Below are 19,388 nucleotides of genomic sequence, written 5' to 3' on the forward strand. Positions count from 1 at the left end.
CGGAATTCATTTCCGATACGAACAATATTTAACATTTCCGATTCCGGAATTAATTTCCGTTTCGAACAAATATTTAATATTTCCGTTTCCGGAATTATTTTCCGATTCCGGTAATATTTCCGATTCTGACAATATTTCCGTTTCCGGCGATATTTCCGATTCTGGTAATATTTCCATTTCCGATAATATTTTCCGATACGTACCATGTTTCCGTTTCCGGCAACATCTACGACTTGGATAATATTTATATTTCCGATACGATCCATATTTCCGTTTACGTACTATTTGTGTGACCCTACGGGTTTAGTCAAGAGTAAGCTGTGGATTAATATCATTAATTCCACTTGAACTGAAGCGGCCTCTAGCTAGGCATTCAGCTCACTTGATCTCACTGAATTATTAACTTGTTAATTAATACTGAACCGCATTTATTAGACTTATCATAGAATGCATACTTGGACCAAGGGCATTATTTCCTTCAGTCTCCCACTTGTCCTTAGGGACAAGTGTGCATTTCCTAATTCCTTTGTCGCTCGATGCTTGCTCTTGAACATAAGGTAAGAGTTGTCATCCTTATTATGTCCAGAGGTGTTTCTCGGTTTCAGAGTTCAACTGATCAAATAAACAGATAATCATAGCCTATGATTCATCCGAGCACGGCCATGCATTTCACAGTTTCTAGCTCTCCGAGTGGCCTTGTACAACTTTTAAGCATCTCATCCCGATTTATGGGAGGACAATCCCAATCTTGCGATCTTGAGATTAGACTTCGTTTGATAGGTGATTACCTGAGCGTTGCCTTTATAGCCTCCTTTTACGGTGCGACGGTTGGTCAACGTCAAAGCAACCAGTTCTCAAACAAGTAATCTCAAATCACTCAGGTATTGAGGATTTAGTGTCTAATAATTTAATGAAATTTACTTATGACAGATTTTCATCTCTTACAGTAAAGTTTCATAGGTCTTGTCCGATACTAGTCTTCCCAAAGTAAGTATCTATGCAAATGATTATAACATTGCCATGTCCACATAGTTCAAGAAACAGAACTACTAGTCATCTTGCATTCTAATCGTCTAACGTTTTCTATGCGTCCAATTTTATAGAAAACTCCGACTAGGGACCATTTTCAACCTTTGACATTCAAGTTCACTTGATAGACATTTCTTAGTCACAGGACTGGTCCTGACAGTCTATCTTGAATATATCGTCAAATTGAAGGGACTCATCATTTAATAAACCACAAATTAAATGGAAAAATGAATTCTTTTCATTTATTGTGAATGATTAACCAATAATGTTTTACAAAGATTTAAACTCTAAAACTTTTAAACATTAAACAGAGACATCAAAGCCATTCTCCAATATGCTTGATTCCCATAGCTGCAGTATGCGAGTTGTGCTTCGCCTGCGGCAGATGTTTAGTTAATGGATCTGATATGTTGTCATCAGTTCCAATTTTGCTTATCTCGACTTCTTTTCTTTCAACGAACTCTCGTAGAAGGTGAAATCTACGAAGTACATGCTTGACTCTCTGGTGGTGTCTAGGCTCTTTTGCCTGTGCAATAGCTCCGTTATTGTCACAATACAGGGCTATTGGTCCTTTAATGGAGGGGACTACACCAAGTTCTCCTATGAACTTCCTTAGCCATATAGCTTCCTTTGCTGCTTCATGTGCAGCAATGTACTCCGCTTCAGTTGTAGAATCCGCAATGGTGCTTTGCTTAGAACTTTTCCAGCTTACTGCTCCTCCGTTGAGGCAGAAGACAAACCCAGACTGTGATCTGAAATCATCTTTGTCGGTTTGGAAACTTGCGTCCGTATAGCCTTTAACAATTAATTCATCATCTCCACCACAGACCAGGAAGTCATCTTTGTGCCTTTTCAGGTACTTCAGAATATTCTTGGCAGCAGTCCAATGCGCCTCTCCTGGGTCTGACTGGTATCTGCTCGTAGCACTGAGTGCGTACGCAACATCCGGGCGTGTACATATCATAGCATACATTATTGAACCAATCAATGATGCATATGGAATCCCATTCATTCGTCTACGCTCATCAAGTGTTTTTGGGCACTGAGTCTTGCTTAGAGTCATTCCATGAGACATGGGTAGGTAGCCTCGCTTGGAGTCCGCCATCTTGAACCTATCAAGCACCTTATTGATATAAGTGCTTTGACTAAGTCCAATCATCCTTTTAGATCTATCTCTGTAAATCTTGATGCCCAATATGTACTGTGCTTCTCCTAGATCCTTCATCGAAAAACATTTCCCAAGCCAAATCTTGACAGAGTTCAACATAGGAATGTCATTTCCGATAAGTAATATGTCGTCGACATATAATACTAGGAAAGCAATTTTGCTCCCACTGACCTTCTTGTATACACAAGATTCGTCTGCGTTCTTGATGAAACCAAAGTCACTGACTGCTTCATCAAAACGTATATTCCAGCTCCTGAATGCCTGCTTCAATCCGTATATTGACTTCTTTAGCTTGCATACCTTTTTAGCATTCTTTGGATCCTCAAAACCTTCAGGCTGTGTCATAAACACAGTTTCTGTTAAAACGCCGTTTAAGAAAGCAGTTTTGACATCCATCTGCCATATTTCGTAATCGTAATATGCAGCGATTGCTAACATTATCCGAATAGACTTTAGCATTGCAACTGGTGAAAAGGTTTCATCGTAATCCACACCGTGGACTTGCCTGTAACCTTTTGCAACCAATCTAGCTTTGAAAACTTCAAGTTTCCCATCCTTGTCCTTTTTCAGTTTGAAAACCCATTTGCTTCCAATGGCTTGGCAGCCATCTGGCAAATCGACCAAATCCCATACTTGGTTTTCAGACATGGAGTCTAATTCAGATTGCATGGCTTCTTGCCATTGCTTGGAGCTAGGGCTCGTCATAGCTTATTTGTAAGTCGCAGGTTCATCACTTTCAAGTAATAGAACGTCATAGCTCTCGTTCGTCAAAATACCTAAGTACCTTTCCGGTTGAGATCTATATCTTTGCGATCTACGCGGGGTAACATTTCTAGATTGACCATGATTCTCACCAGATTCTTCTAAAGATCTCTGAGTTTCATCCTGAATGTCATCTTGAGAATTCTCTAGAGTTTGTTGTTCGACTCGAATTTCTTCGAGGCCTACTTTTCTCCCACTTGTCATTTTGGAAATGTGATCCTTCTCCAAAAAGACACCATCTCGAGCAACAAACACCTTGTTCTCAGATGTATTGTAGAAGTAATACCCCTTTGTTTCCTTTGGATAGCCCACAAGGATACATTTGTCAGATTTTGGATGAAGTTTGTCTGAAATTAATCGTTTGACGTATACTTCACATCCCCAAATCTTAAGAAAAGACACATTTGGCGGCTTTCCAAACCATAATTCGTATGGAGTCTTTTCGACAGCTTTAGACGGAGCTCTATTTATAGTGAGTGCAGCTGTATTTAGTGCATGTCCCCAAAATTCTAATGGAAGTTCGGCCTGACCCATCATTGACCTGACCATGTCTAGCAAGGTTCTGTTCCTCCGTTCCGACACACCGTTCCATTGTGGTGTTCCAGGAGGAGTCAACTCTGATAGAATTCCACATTCTTTCAGATGGTCATCAAATTCATAGCTCAGATATTCACCGCCTCTATCAGACCGCAGTGCCTTAATCTTCTTGCCTAATTGATTCTCTACTTCACTCTGAAATTCCTTGAATTTGTCAAAGGATTCAGACTTATGCTTCATTAGGTAGACATAACCATACCTACTGAAGTCATCAGTGAAAGTGATAAAGTAGCTGAAACCACCTCTAGCATTTGTACTCATTGGTCCACATACATCTGTATGGATTAAACCCAATAGTTCATTTGCTCTTTCTCCAACTTTAGAGAAAGGTTGCTTTGTCATTTTGCCAAGTAAACATGATTCGCATTTACCATAATCCTCTAAGTCAAATGGTTCTAGAATTCCTTTCTTTTGAAGTCTTTCTAAGCGTTTCAAGTTTATATGGCCTAATCGACAATGCCACAGATAGGTGAGATCTGAATCATCCTTTTTGGCCTTTTTGGTATTTATGTTATATACTTGTTTGTCGTGATCTAATAAATAAAGTCCATTGACTAATCTAGCAGATCCATAAAACATCTCTTTAAAATAAAACGAACAACTATTGTCTTTTATTAAAAAGGAAAATCCCTTAGCATCTAAGCAAGAAACTGAAATGATGTTTTTAGTAAGACTTGGAACATGGAAACATTCTTCCAGTTCCAAAACTAGCCCGGAGGGCAACGACAAATAGTAAGTTCCTACAGCTAATGCAGCAATCCGTGCTCCATTTCCCACTCGTAGGTCGACTTCACCCTTGCTTAATTTTCTACTTCTTCTTAGTCCCTGTGGATTGGAACATAAGTGTGAGCCACAACCTGTATCTAATACCCAAGAAGTTGAATTAGCAAGTATACAGTCTATAACGAAAATACCTGAAGATGGAACGACTGTTCCGTTCTTCTGATCTTCCTTTAGCTTCAAGCAATCTCTCTTCCAATGCCCCTTCTTCTTGCAGTAGAAGCATTCAGATTCAGAAGTGGGTTGACTGGCCTTCCTCTTTCAAGACTTGGCGCCAGTTTGCTTAGTTGGGCTGGCCTTGTTGCCACCTTTCTTAGCATTCCTCTTCTTTCCAGATTTCTTGAACTTGCCCCCACGCACCATAAGCACATCCTGCTTATCACTTTTGAGCGTCTTTTCAGCGGTCTTCAGCATACCGTGAAGCTCAGTGAGCGTTTTGTCCAGACTATTCATACTGTAGTTCAGTTTGAACTGATCATACCCGCTATGAAGAGAATGGAGGATGGTGTCTATAGCCATTTCCTGAGAAAATTGCTGATCCAGCCGACTCATATTCTCAATGAGTCCAATCATTTTGAGAACATGTGGACTTACGGGCTCGCCTTTCTTAAGTTTGGTCTCAAGAATTTGCCTATGAGTCTCGAATCTTTCGACTCGAGCCAGATCTTGGAACATGTTCTTCAACTCACTGATGATTGTGAAAGCATCAGAGTTGATGAACGTTTTCTGCAGATCCGCACTCATGGTGGCGAGCATTAGACATTTCACATCCTTGTTGGCATCAATCCAACAATTGAGGGCTGCCTGAGTGACCCCGTCGCCTGCAGCTTCGGGCATCGCCTCATCTAGGACATACTCCTTTTCTTCCTGCATAAGAACTATTTGCAAGTTCCTTTGCCAGTCAAGGAAGTTTTTCCCGTTCAACTTCTCCTTTTCGAGAATTGATCGAATGTTGAATGAATTGTTGTTTGCCATATTAAAAACTACAATTGAAAAGAATAAACAAATAAATAACCATTCACAGTTTCTCTTAATAAACTTAAATTCTAGCATACATGCATAATTCAATGTTTATTAAGCATTTTATTCAAATTATGTGTTCCGGCAGGTGTGAATAAAATGATTCCAAGATCCTAAAATCATTGAAGAACTAAGCACAGTTTGTCGACTTAATCCTAGAACATCTTAGGTAAGCAAAAGCCTTTTGCTAATAGTCTAGAAACTATTCTTGGTTGATAGGTACGTCTAAGAACTTATTAGGTAAACCTATCGAATTTGCCACGACATAAAAGGACTCCTTACTTATATCGTTGAGTTTCACCAAAACTAACATGTACTCACAATTATTTGTGTACCTTGCCCCTTTAGGACCAATAAGTAACACCTCGCTGAGCGAAAACTATTACTAGATTGATGTAAAGGATATCCAAGCAAGTGTATATTTTGGCATGGCACCTTTTAACTCAATTTTTAAGTTTGGAACTTAAGGCTCTTACTATGTTGGTTAGATTTTAAGTGAACTAAAATCCTTAATCATGCAACATAATCAAGCTTTTGATCTCATGTATTTTAAGATATATTTAAAAGCAATAAATAACTTAAAACATGCATAAGATAAATGTGATCTAGTATGGCCCGAATTCATCTTGAAGCTTTAACTTCAAAGTCCGTCTTGAAAATCTCCGTGGGAGGCACCATATTCTTCAAATAGGATAAGCTATAATTAAAACTAATTACAACTATTTGATGGTACGCAGACCATATTTGAATTGAAAAACAACTTTGGTACTTTAGACCAATTACATTCAAATTAATGGTACACAGACCATATTTTCTATCCTATTTGGGCCATACTAGTCACTTCATAACCTGCAAAACAGTACATATACAATATATACCATTCACCCATTCATTATCATGAATGGCCCACATAGCTGGTTAGTAAAACACATTATGCATCACGTAAACATTTGCAGCAATTAATCAAGGGCACCAATAATCTACCAATTATTCAGTCCTTATTAATTATAATCAAGTTGTTTTAACCTTAAGGATTTGTAGACCTAATAAAGAGTTTATGACTAAAAGCGCTCCCACTCAAACCAATAAATTCATATGCTTTACTAATTTTAAACATAAAAATGTATTTCTAGTCTAACCGGAAACATACAAATTTAATTAAAATTTAAAGCTCATATAAATTTATAATTGAATCCAAAAGTTTAATTTAATTTCAGTCGTGTTTAAATTAATTCATGATTTTAATTTTAGTAAAATAATTAGAATAAATAAAATTTATTATAATTACAATATTCAAAATTAAAATCCAAGAAAATAATTTAAATTATTAATTTTAAAATTAATTAAAATTACGTGAACTGAAATTTTCAAATTAAACATTCAAAACGATCTAATCGTAACGCAAACACCCTACGCATTGCACGCCCATGGGCCGCACGCACACAGCCATCGCTGGCCATGTGCGCGCAGCCCATGCGCTCGTCGCATAGCTGCTGCATCTCCATCGCAAGCCATCGCACGCTGTGGTGCTTGCTGCGCGCGCGCCAACGCTCGTCGCACGCGAGCCATCGCTCGCAGTGCGCGCGAGCCATTGCTCGCTGGGCGCGCGACATCGCTCGCTGGGCGCGCGACATCGCTCGCTGGGCGCGCGACATCGCTCGCTGTGCGCGCGAGCCATCGCTCGCTGTGCGCGCGAGCAACGCTGGGCGCAGCGCTCGTGGCACGCGAGCTTGCGCTCGCTGCGCGCGAGGCTGCGCGCTCTTGCGCGAGGCAGTGCGCGTTGTGGCGCAGCTCGCTTGGCTCGCCTTTCGCCCATGCCCATTCGTCCATTGCTCGTGGCCCACGACACAAGGCAGGGCTGCTGCCTTGTGCTCGTGCACTACGCCCTTGCTCATTGCATTCGTGCCGCACGGGCGACGAGCTCCCTTGCTCGTCGTCGCATGCCCGCATTATACAACACCCCTTAAGGGTAACACGAAGCGTCCATTGCTTTGTGAGTGCAAGTTATATGAACGAATCGCATAAAAAATTTAAAATTTATAAAATTAATGACAAATTAATAAATATTATTAATTTCATAATTTTAGGGCGAAAAATCGAAAATTTATTATCCAATTGATTTCCGATTGTTATGGATTCAAGTCTAGGTCATAAAAATTTAAAATTTATCATAAATTTACAATTTTTATGGTGGTTTTTAATCATAGGTTTCTAATTAAATTACAATTAATTATGAAAATCAAATTAATTCTAAATTATTCTAATTTTCAACAAATTAATCATAATTACAAATTAGATTGCATAATTAACAAGACTAGGCATTCAAACTTGTTAAACATATGCAGTAGGTCAATCAAAAATTCAAGATTTATCAACAAGAATCGCAAATATTTAATTTAACATCTTAAATTTACGAAATTTTGCATTCGAAAAACTAAAACCTTCGAAAAGTCATAGTTAGGCTTCGAATTTGAGAATTCTGGGTTCGGTAGAAAAACACTATTTTTGTCAAAATTTTAGAATGCCTTTTACATGCGGAATTGACACAAAAATCACTCGATTTGGATGAGTAACGAAGAAACTGCCGAAAAACTGCGTACGTATAATTAAATAAACGCAATGTGCAATTAATTAACAATTACGAAAATTAATCACCCCTTTTAATTCTTGCAAATTTGTAATATTTAACCATGTTTATGCAATTTAGATTATGAAAATAATAAGGGGCTCGTGATACCACTGTTAGGTTATGATACATATGATATTACATAAATCATGCGGAAACAACCATTAACCCAGGATTACATATTATTTACACATAATCATATAGCATAATTTAGATGCATACTCTTTGTTGCGTGCCCTCCCTAGCTGCGCCCGAACCGAGCAAGAACAAGTCTTTAGGACTCCAAGTGTCGTCCCTCCGTAGATAGTCCACAGCACGTCCGGATCCGCCTTAAGATTGACCAACTAGAATCGCCCTTAAGGTACTAGAATTTTCGGCACTTTGAGCAAGATGTGTGGCTGAATTTTTCTCTCAAAAACTCACTTTGAATACTTTGAAACTCTTTATAAATTGTGAACCCAGGCCACATATTTATAGGGTTATGGAAAGGGAATTGGAATCCTATTCAGATACAAATTAATTAAACCTAGAATCCTACAAGAACTCTAATTTAATTAATTTATCAAATAGAATTAGGAATTTAATCATTAACCGAACTCTGCACGTTTTAGGAAACGTGCACGAACACAAACACTTACGCACACACACACGGCAGCCTCGATGGGCCGCCCATGCGTGCGTGCGAGCAGCAGCCCACGCAGCGAGGCCTGCGCGAGCCACAAGCCCACGCAAGCACCCGCGCGCGCTGCACGCGCTGTGCGCGCTGCCACGGCCTGCTGGGCCTGGCCTTGCGCTGGGCCTGGCGTGGCTGTTTGTGTGGCGCGCTTGGCTTGCTGGGCGATGGCCTGGCTTCGTGCTGGGCCCTCGTCCGGCAGGCCTCGTCCGATGCTTATTCGTACGATACGCTTCCGATTAAATTTCCGATTCCGGAATTCATTTCCGATACGAACAATATTTAACATTTCCGATTCCGGAATTAATTTCCGTTTCGAACAAATATTTAATATTTCCGTTTCCGGAATTATTTTCCGATTCCGGTAATATTTCCGATTCTGACAATATTTCCGTTTCCGGCGATATTTCCGATTCTGGTAATATTTCCATTTCCGATAATATTTTCCGATACGTACCATGTTTCCGTTTCCGGCAACATCTACGACTTGGATAATATTTATATTTCCGATACGATCCATATTTCCGTTTACGTACTATTTGTGTGACCCTACGGGTTTAGTCAAGAGTAAGCTGTGGATTAATATCATTAATTCCACTTGAACTGAAGCGGCCTCTAGCTAGGCATTCAGCTCACTTGATCTCACTGAATTATTAACTTGTTAATTAATACTGAACCGCATTTATTAGACTTATCATAGAATGGATACTTGGACCAAGGGCATTATTTCCTTCAGTTTCGACTAATGATTAAATTCCTAAACCTAAAAGGATGAATTAATTAAAATAAGAATTCTATTAGGATTCTAGTTTAATTAATTCGTATCCTAATAGGATAACGATTCCCTTTCCATACCTCTATAAATAAAGGCCTAGGGTCATTATTTTGTATAGAGTATTCAAGTATTCAAAGTGATTTTTGAGAGCAAAAATTCAGTCATACAATTGCCTATACTAGCCGAAAATTCTAAGTACCTTAAGGGAGATCCTAGTTGGTCAAGCTTAAGGCGGATCCGGACGTGCTGTGGACTATCTACGGAGGGATGACACTTGGAGTCCTAAAGACTTGTTCTTGTTCGGTTCGGGCGCAGCTAGGGAAGGAACGCAACAAAGTGTATGCATCTAAACTATGCTAAATGATTATGTTTAAATAATATGCTTTCCTGGCTTTATGGTTTTTCCGCATGATTTATGAATTGTCATATGTATCATAACCTAACAGTGGTATCACGAGCCTCTTATTATTTTCATAATCTAAATTGCATGAACATGGTTAAATATTACAAATTTGCAAGAATTAAAAGGGGTGATTAATTTTCGTAATTGTTAATTAATTGCAAATTGCGTTTATTTAATTATACGTACGCAGTTTTTCGGCAGTTTCTTCGTTACTCATCCAAATCGAGTGATTTTTGTGTCAATTCCGCATGTAAAAGGCATTCTAAAATTTTGACAAAAATAGTATTTTTCTGCCGAACCCAGAATTCTCAAATTCGAAGCCTAACTATGACTTTTCGGAGGTTTTAGTTTTTCGAATGCAAAATTTCGTAAATTTAAGATGTTAAATTAAATATTTGCGATTCTTGTTGATAAATCTTGAATTTTTGATTGACCTACTGTATATGTTTAACAAGTTTGAATGCCTAGCCTTGTTAATTATGCAATCTAATTTGTAATTATGATTAATTTGTTGAAAATTGGAATAATTTAGAATTAATTTGATTTTCATAATTAGTTATAATTTAATTAGATACCTATGATTAAAAACCACCATAAAAATTGTAAATTTATGTTAAATTTTAAATTTTTATGACCTAGACTTGAATCCATGTAAATCGGAAATCAAATAAATAATAAATTTTCGATTTTTCGCCCTAAAATTATGAAATTAATATTATTTATTAATTTGTCATTAATTTTGAATATAAATTTTAAATTTTTATGCGATTCGCTCATATAACTTGCACGCACAAAGCAATGGACGCTACATGTTACCCTTAAAGGGGTGTTGTATAGTGCGGGCATGTGACGACGAGCAAGGGAGCTCGTCGCCCATGCGGTATGCAATGAGCAAGGCCTTGGTGCACGAGCACAAGGCAGCAGCCCTGCCTTGTGTCGTGGGCTGTGTGCGATGGGCGAATGGGCGAGGGCGAGAGCAAGGCACGAGCAGTCGCGTGTGGGCAGCAAGCGAGCTGCGCCACAGCGCGCACTGCCTCGCGCAAGCTCGCGTGCCACGAGTGCTACGCCCAGCATCGATCGCTCGCGCGCAGCGAGCGCTATTGTGCGTGCGACAAGCGCTGCGCCCAGCGATGGCGTGCAGCGTGCTTGTTGCGACGTGCGACGAGCGCTGCGCCCAGCGATGGCGTGCAGCTTGCTTGTTACGACGTGCGACGAGCGCTGCGCCCAGCGATGGGCTGCGGCAGCATGCTTGTTGCGTTGAGCGCTGGCGCGCGCAGCGAGCACCAGCTCGCGTGATGCCTTGCGATGGTGAGCAGCAACGATGCGACGCAGCGCATGGGCTGCGCGCACATGGCCAGCGATGGCTGTGTGCGTGTGGCCCATGGGCGTGCGTTGCGTGGGATTGTTGCGTTGCGATTAGATTGTTTTGAAATTTTAATTTGAAATTTTCAGTTTACGTAATTTTAATTAATTTAAAATTAATAATTTAAATTATTTTCTTGGATTTTAATTTTGAATATTGTAATTATAATAAATTTTATTTATTCTAATTATTTTACTAAAATTAAAATCATGAATTAATTTAAATACGACTGAAATTAAATTAAACTTTTTGGATTCAATTATAAATTTATATGAGCTTTAAATTTTAATTAAATTTGTATGTTTCCGGTTAGACTAGAAATACATTTTTATGTTTAAAATTAGTAAAGCATGTGAATTTATTGGTTTAAGTGGGAGCCCTTTTTAGTCATAAACTCTTGATTAGGTCTACAAATCCTTAAGATTAAAACAACTTGATTAGAATTAATAAGGACTGAATAATTTGTAGATTATTGGTGCCCTTGATTAATTGCTGCAAATGTTTACGTGATGCATAATGTGTTTTACTAACCAGCTATGTGGGCCATTCATGTTAATGAATGGGTGAATGGTATATATTGTATATGTACTGTTTTGCAGGTTATGAAGTGACTAGTATGGCCCAAATAGGATAGAAAATATGGTCTGCGTACCATTAATTTGAATGTAATTGGTCTAAAGTACCAAAGTTGTTTTTCAATTCAAATATGGTCTGCGTACCATCAAATAGTTGTAATTAGTTTTAATTATAGCTTGTTCTATTTGAAGAAAATGGTGCCTCCCACGGAGATTTTCAAGACGGACTTTGAAGTTAAAGCTTCAAGATGAAGTCGGGCCATACTAGATCACATTTATCTTATGCATGTTTTAAGTTATTTATTGCTTTTAAATATGTCTTAAAATGCATGAGATCAAAGCTTGATTATGTTGCATGATTAAGGATTTTAGTTCACTTAAAATCTAACCAACATAGTAAGAGCCTTAAGTTCCAAACTTAAAAATTGAGTTAAAAGGTGCCATGCCAAAATATACACTTGCTTGGATATCCTTTACATCAATCTAGTAATAGTTTTCGCTTAGCGAGGTGTTACTTATTGGTCCTAAAGGGGCAAGGTACACAAATAATTGTGAGTACATGTTAGTTTTGGTGAAACTCAACGATATAAGTAAGGAGTCCTTTTATGTCGTGGCAAAATCGATAGGTTTACCTAATAAGTTCTTAGACGTACCTATCAACCAAGAATAGTTTATAGACTATTAGCAAAAGGCTTTTGCTTACCTAAAATGTTTTAGAATTGAGTCGACAAACTGTGCTTAATTCTTCAATGGTTTTAGGATCTTGGAATCATTTTATTCACACCTGCCGGAACAATAAATTCGAATAAAATGCTAATAACTTGTTGAAATTGCATGATTGCTTTAATTTTCAAGTTATTATTCATGATAAATGTTTAGACTTTGCATGCTTCAATGTATGTTTTAATTATTGTTTATAATTAAATATCTTGCACTGCAATAAATCCTTTTAGAAAGGTAACAGTAAATTTCCTCGATTGGTAGTGAATCCAAGAACGATTCACGGAAATGAGAGAAAGTGAGCAATTTAAAATGTACGTTTCTTATATCGACTTTTATGGTTGTTTTCGAGTATCAAAGTCGAATGGCAAACCGATTGGTGCTTGTGAATTCAAAATACAATGTAGTTTTGAGATCATAAAGCATTGAGTTTAAACGCTCAGCTTTACCAATGGTTAACAACCTAAAATCTTTTTTCCATTTAATTCTCGAAAGAGTCTAGTCCCTAGACATTCGAATAGATCGATGCTTAGAGAACTTTAGAAGCTTCTGGTAAGATCATCTAGTTGAAACAAAATATTCAACATAAATTAAAATGGTAAAGAACCTTGTTGGTGACATTGGACATGTCTAACAAAGTATAAAAGTCAACACTAAAGAATTCAATTCTTAAGACTATAAGAAAGGGTACAAGAAATAGGAAAACAAGGAACAAATGAAAGGAGTTTACGATTCCGTTTCTACCTATAAGTTTATGTTTAAAGAAAAGTGACCTAGCAATCAAACTTCCTTGGTATCATATACCGCTTGAGGTTCTTACTTCGGTAATAACTCAAACAATGGAAGCTAGGCTACACTAATGGCCTACAAGTGGGAAATGAAGCATGACAATGCTACATTAGTTGTAGGGTCATCTAGTTTGTTTTAAGTCCTTTCAAGGCTGGAACTTAATGGCTATTTTGTTCCATAATCAGCATACCTAAATTTCTGCTTCAAACACAGAAAGACTCACATTCAGAAGAACAAAAACAATGCTTGTTTGTTTGTTTATTTGAATGAAATGGTCATTTACGGGTTGAGTCAATGTGCTTGATCAAAACAAACAACTCTTTAAAAATAAAAACTTTACTAGGTTCAAATCAAACCCTTGATTTGAGTTCCACTAATCTTTGGCATTGTTGCTTAGACCATATCAACAAGTTAACATTCAAAAGCTCTATTTTAATGGACTTTTGAAAGTTCATTGATTTCTAGATCAATTTAAGACGACTAGTCTTACTTGTTGAAAGTAACAAAAGATATGAACTATTGTTAGAACGCCTAGACAATAGAGTTCAAAGCTAAAGAAAGATTTTATGACTTTATTATTTCACATGGATTTGAGTGAATATAGGTTTATTGACTCAAATGTGATATAAGTTGAATCTGTTTGGGTAGTTCCAAGATTCAGAAGTATAAAATCCACTTGGCAAGAAATCATAAAGATCTAGGATAGATCATGTTGATGATTACTTGAGACCAAATATGATCATCAATGGTTGTGTGTTGTAACTTCACAATCTAGGTCCATAAGATATGGCATATCTTAGTTGGAATAATCGAAGTCAATTAGTACTTGATTCGATTAATGAAGAATCATAAAGACTTTTCCTATAATTTCTAAAACAAAATGCTCAACTACCACCAAACTAAACCAAATTCGTCAAAGCTATTGAAAAGTAATTTCAGGATATCTTTTCAATTATATATATCTAAAGAGTTGCTAAACTCAGTGGGAGCTTAGTGTTTGTTATTCAACAAACTAAGGCCCAAGTCTAGATATATGTTTCATTGTGATTTATTCAAATGAGACACAAGGGTATTGTTTCTACCACGAATTTTTGAGAACATAATGTTTGTTTGCTCGAAATAATGTCCTTTTGGAGATTCGTTTCCAAAATGACAAGTGGGAGAAAATAGACCTCGAAAGTCTTCGAGGCGAACAACAAACATAAATGGACATTCCGGAGGCTTTTCGAAGTTCTTTAGAAAATCCGAACACGTATTCTTTAAGGACTTTAGAAGTGGCTTTAAAGAATAGACATCTCTTAGAAGACTTTACAAGTGCTTCAAGGAGAACAGAATATTCAAAGGACTTTCAAGTGGCTATTGATATTCTATTGTTTGATGTTCTATACCCAAGTAGGCATAGAGTTCAGGTCACTGAATCTATGCGATTCTTTTATTAGATAGTGAAGAAACCTACAACTTGCAGTCAAACTATTATCATGTAGGTTAATGAGTTTGTGACCTGTAAGAAAGCTATGACGAAACCCAGATTCCCTAAAATGGTTAGAGGCCATATATAGACTCAAATGTTTTAAATGGTTAGAGGCCATAAAACATACTCAATGTTTTGATGACAAAATTGAAATTTTGTTGATTTGCAAGAATAGTTTCACACCTATTGGTTGCAAGTTTGTTTTAAGGATAAAAACCATCAAACATGAAATTGTGTTCACACACAAAGCTAGATTAGTTGCTAAAGGTTACAAGCAAATTCACAGCGTGGATTGTGTTGAAACCTCATGCATAATCGTAATGCTCAAGTCTATAATCAAGCAATGATTGCATATTGGTACATATGGCAATTGGATGAAAAAACAATTCCTCAATAAAATGTTGGAATAAACTATGTACATGGTATGTCATAGGATTTGTGGATCCAAATAAATGCTTGAAAAGGAAAGCTAGCTTATAAAATCTAAGTACAGATTTAAGCAAGCAATTGGGAATTAGAACTATATTTTAGTGAAGCTAATAAGTATTTTAGTTTCATAAAATGTACATGATTCTTATAGATATATAAGAAGTTTAGTGGGAGTACATAAAACTTAATTGGTCCTATGTGTATCACACACTTATCTCTCTATCGTGAAATAACATTCAAATGCTAATGACTTAGATTTGAAATTATTCATCAATGATGGACCAAGGCGAAACTTAGAACATACTGGGTATTAAGATCTATTTACAAAGATCTTATATTAATGTTTTAGATTAAGTAATGGAATTTACTAAATCAAACACGAAAGACTCCATTGGAGATATTCGACCCATGTGAATAAATCTAAGTAAAGAATGTTTGAACTATGTATAAGCATTTACTAAGTTAAACATCAAAGGATCTAAGTAAGATTCTTAACCTATATTTAGCTGGATTTAGTATCTACTGAAACTAGATGAGCTAAACTTACATGAATAGAATTCAATTGGGAATTATTCTGCAAAAGAATTTATCATGTATGATATAATATGAGGATCGCCAAAAACGTATCGTATGACTTTAGGCATGACGAACATATACCAATCTCTATTGATCTAAGTGAAGATCAACTAGATTGAGATCAAGAATACTTATGGTACTTGAAAAGGTACATAAGAATAGTTCTTGATTCAAGGAAATAAAGATATGCTAAATATTAATGCTACACGCATAAACACTGGCAAAGGATCAAGCAAGACCCTTTGAAGTTAACCATTGACAAGGACGAGCTATAGAGCATTGTGTTTTGAAATGGCAACATGGATTGGAGACCATGAGTTGTTGCGTGGGAAATTAAAATAATAATTTCTATGTTCTAAGATATAGTTGGAGAGTCTTCCACATATCTATGAACTGCTTGGATAAGTAAATCCAAACAAAGCATCACTAGCAACCTAAACAGTTGAAGTAAAAGTAATTATTGCCTAAGAAGCAATAAAACAGGGTTGTTTAAAGTTCTTCACTGAACTTGGGCAGATCACCTATCTGCTGGCTTGATGGTTCTTCATTGAAAAATGCGTAGAACCACTCTTGAAGCAAGAAAAACGTCTGCTAACTTGATGGTTCTTCATTGCAAAATGAGTAAAACCACCATCAAAGTAAGAAAGACTAGATCACATAATAAACAAACTCGAAAAGATCTTATCATCATATCTCGAAGAACATTCGATGAAAAGGATATTAAGATTGGCAAAGCATGATAACTAAACCTATGCAACAAGTGAGAAGCAACACTCACGTTGTAGCACTGGAAATCAAGCATAGCTTTTAATTCCATGAACTGTTTTAAAGATGGGTTTGAGGCCCATGGTTGTAAAACAATGGGGTTGAACATTTATCATATATGAAATGTATTTTTCATATTCCATTTAATCTTGGTTTAGTAATAAATGATGAGTCCCTTCAATTTGACGATATATTCAAGATAGACTGTCAGGACCAGTCCTGTGACTAAGAAATGTCTATCAAGTGAACTTGAATGTCAAAGGTTGAAAATGGTCCATAGTCGGAGTTTTCTATAAAATTGGACGCATAGAAAACGTTAGACGATTAGAATGCAAGATGACTAGTAGTTCTGTTTCTTGAACTATGTGGACATGGCAATGTCATAATCATTTGCATAGATACTTACTTTGGGAAGACTAGTATCGGACAAGACCTATGAAACTTTACTGTAAGAGATGAAAATCTGTCATAAGTAAATTTCATTAAAATTATTAGACACTAAATCCTCAATACCTGAGTGATTTGAGATTACTTGTTTGAGAACTGGTTGCTTTGACGTTGACCAACCGTCGCACCGTAAAAGGAGGCTATAAAGGCAACGCTCAGGTAATCACCTATCAAACGAAGTATAATCTCAAGATCGCAAGATTGGGATTGTCCTCCCACAAATCAGGATGAGATGCTTAAAAGTTGTACAAGGCCACTCGGCACTAGTAGAAAAAACCCCTGTTGCAACCCCCTTGTTGCAGCGTACATGTAATAATACGCTTTAACAACCAGTAGGTCAACGCGGGTCAAACTTTATAAAGGGTTGTTGCAGCGTACAAATTAATTGCCCGCAGCAAGAGAGTTTTTTGCAGCGTACAAAGTAAAAGCCCCCTGCAATAGCCCATTTATTTTGCAGCGTACAGATAAAAGCCCCCTGCAATAAATTTTTTTCGCTGCAAAGCTAATTAAGAAAAACATTTCATCTCAAACCTAAGGACCATTTCCACGCTCAGTACTCCCTCTTCTTCCCTCAGCTTTCCCTGCGTACTCTCTCACCTCCTCATTCTTCTTCTTCTTCATCTGCTCTCTTTCTCTCTCTAATTCGTGGTTTTTTTGGGTTTTTTGCAAGTAATTGTTGAAATTGGGTGACAATTCGTCTTGGTTTTTGTGAAAATTTGCTCGACTCCTTCTCTCCAAGCATCTGGCCTTCGACCTCAGCCTTCGAACTCAGCCGCCGTCGAACTCAGCCGTCGAACTCAGCAGCCGTCGAACTCAGGCGTTGCTCGGCCCTGCGTCGCTGTCTTCGCCGATGGGTCTGTGTTCTCGCCTCATCTCCCCCATCGCGTTCTGTTCTCGCCGTCTCAGTCCCAAGTATTTCGATCCCTTACTCTCTCCTGCGCGAATCTGTTTGAGGAGGTATAGTTTTCTAACTTTTTGTATTTGTTTTTCCCTAATTTCGTATTTTTAGGGTTTGCTTTCAGTCAATTCTTGATTTTTCCCCTAATTTCGTATTTTTAGGGTTTGATTATATAAATTATTCTTATTTTTTGTGTTAATTGATACATTTTTTCCGATTTTGATTGTTAGGGTTTGATTTTTTTCCGATTTTGATTGTTAATTTAACTTGGGGACATTTATATGACGGTTTATTAATATAATGGGGAATGCCTTCATTATTGCATTTTAGACTTAAGAGATTCATATTTTGGTAAATGTATCAGTTTACTCGACTCAAGCTTGGTATGAAATGTGTGTGGATTATGATTGTATTGGACCATTGGTGTTTAATGTTTATGCTTCATGGTAATACATTGGGTTATAATGGTTTATGTTATTCAAGATTATATTCATTGACTGAAATAAGTACGACTGAAGGTATCAATGGTTATGTCACCAACTCAGCGACCAAAGGGTGTGCTTGGTTTCTGGGCATCCTTGATGACGGCATTGGGGAATATGAAAAATATGCCAGTAAGAATCTCCTTGGTTAAGGGCTTTAGTTGGAGTTCCCTTCCACTATAATCTACTTTCATTGCTCATTAGTTTTAACTTAAATTGTTTTTTTCTGGTACAAAACCAATGGTATCCTTGTTATTTTTTCTGCTCTGTGGGTTGTGGTAACACAATGCTGCATGTCCTTTTATGCAGGACATCGTCTTATGAAGACACCTCTCTTATAGGTCTATTTTTTTCTAACCCTGTGATCTGTGTCCTAGAGTTGGATCTGGTTCAAGGTCCTCTTCTTAAAGGTGTATGTTTTCAGACCCAGACCTTACCCAGATCTGACCCACATACCTTGTATTTTTCTTTTTTATATTACAAGTTGAAAATCTGAAACACGCAACAAGTTAACTGGTTTTCCCTAATCTGACTCTGAATTGTGATGGAACTCGGGTGATTTGTGTGACCACTTGCCCTTTTATTTGTTTTCCTTGACAATGTTGGTGAAGGTTTCACCTTTTGTTTTCTTACATTAGCTTAACCAACTTTAATATTTCATATTTGTGTCTTCCTCCACTTCGTTATTATGTGCTAGGTTTGTTGTTCATCATACAGGCAGGATATTGAGCTATGAATATGAAAAATATGAAGTTCAACACCCATTTTGGACATTAGACCCAATAAACTCTATGAATCTTTTCAGAGTAGGGTATGGATCTACAAAAAAAAAAATTACTACATAAAGCGTACAGCTCCAGGTTTTACCAGACCTTATCAATTTTCATTCCTACAGCAGCCGTGAACCATGCCTTCATGTCACATATTAACCATGCGTTTCTGGAAATCTGTATTCAGATTTACTTCTTTGTTTGTGTTGTCGTTTGGTTCTGTGTAAATATTTTCTTAAATAAGAACACAATTTTATTAGTCACTTTTCC

Source organism: Spinacia oleracea, chromosome 1, assembly GCF_020520425.1.
Source record: "Spinacia oleracea cultivar Varoflay chromosome 1, BTI_SOV_V1, whole genome shotgun sequence".
NCBI classification, from domain to species: Eukaryota; Viridiplantae; Streptophyta; class Magnoliopsida; order Caryophyllales; family Amaranthaceae; genus Spinacia; species Spinacia oleracea.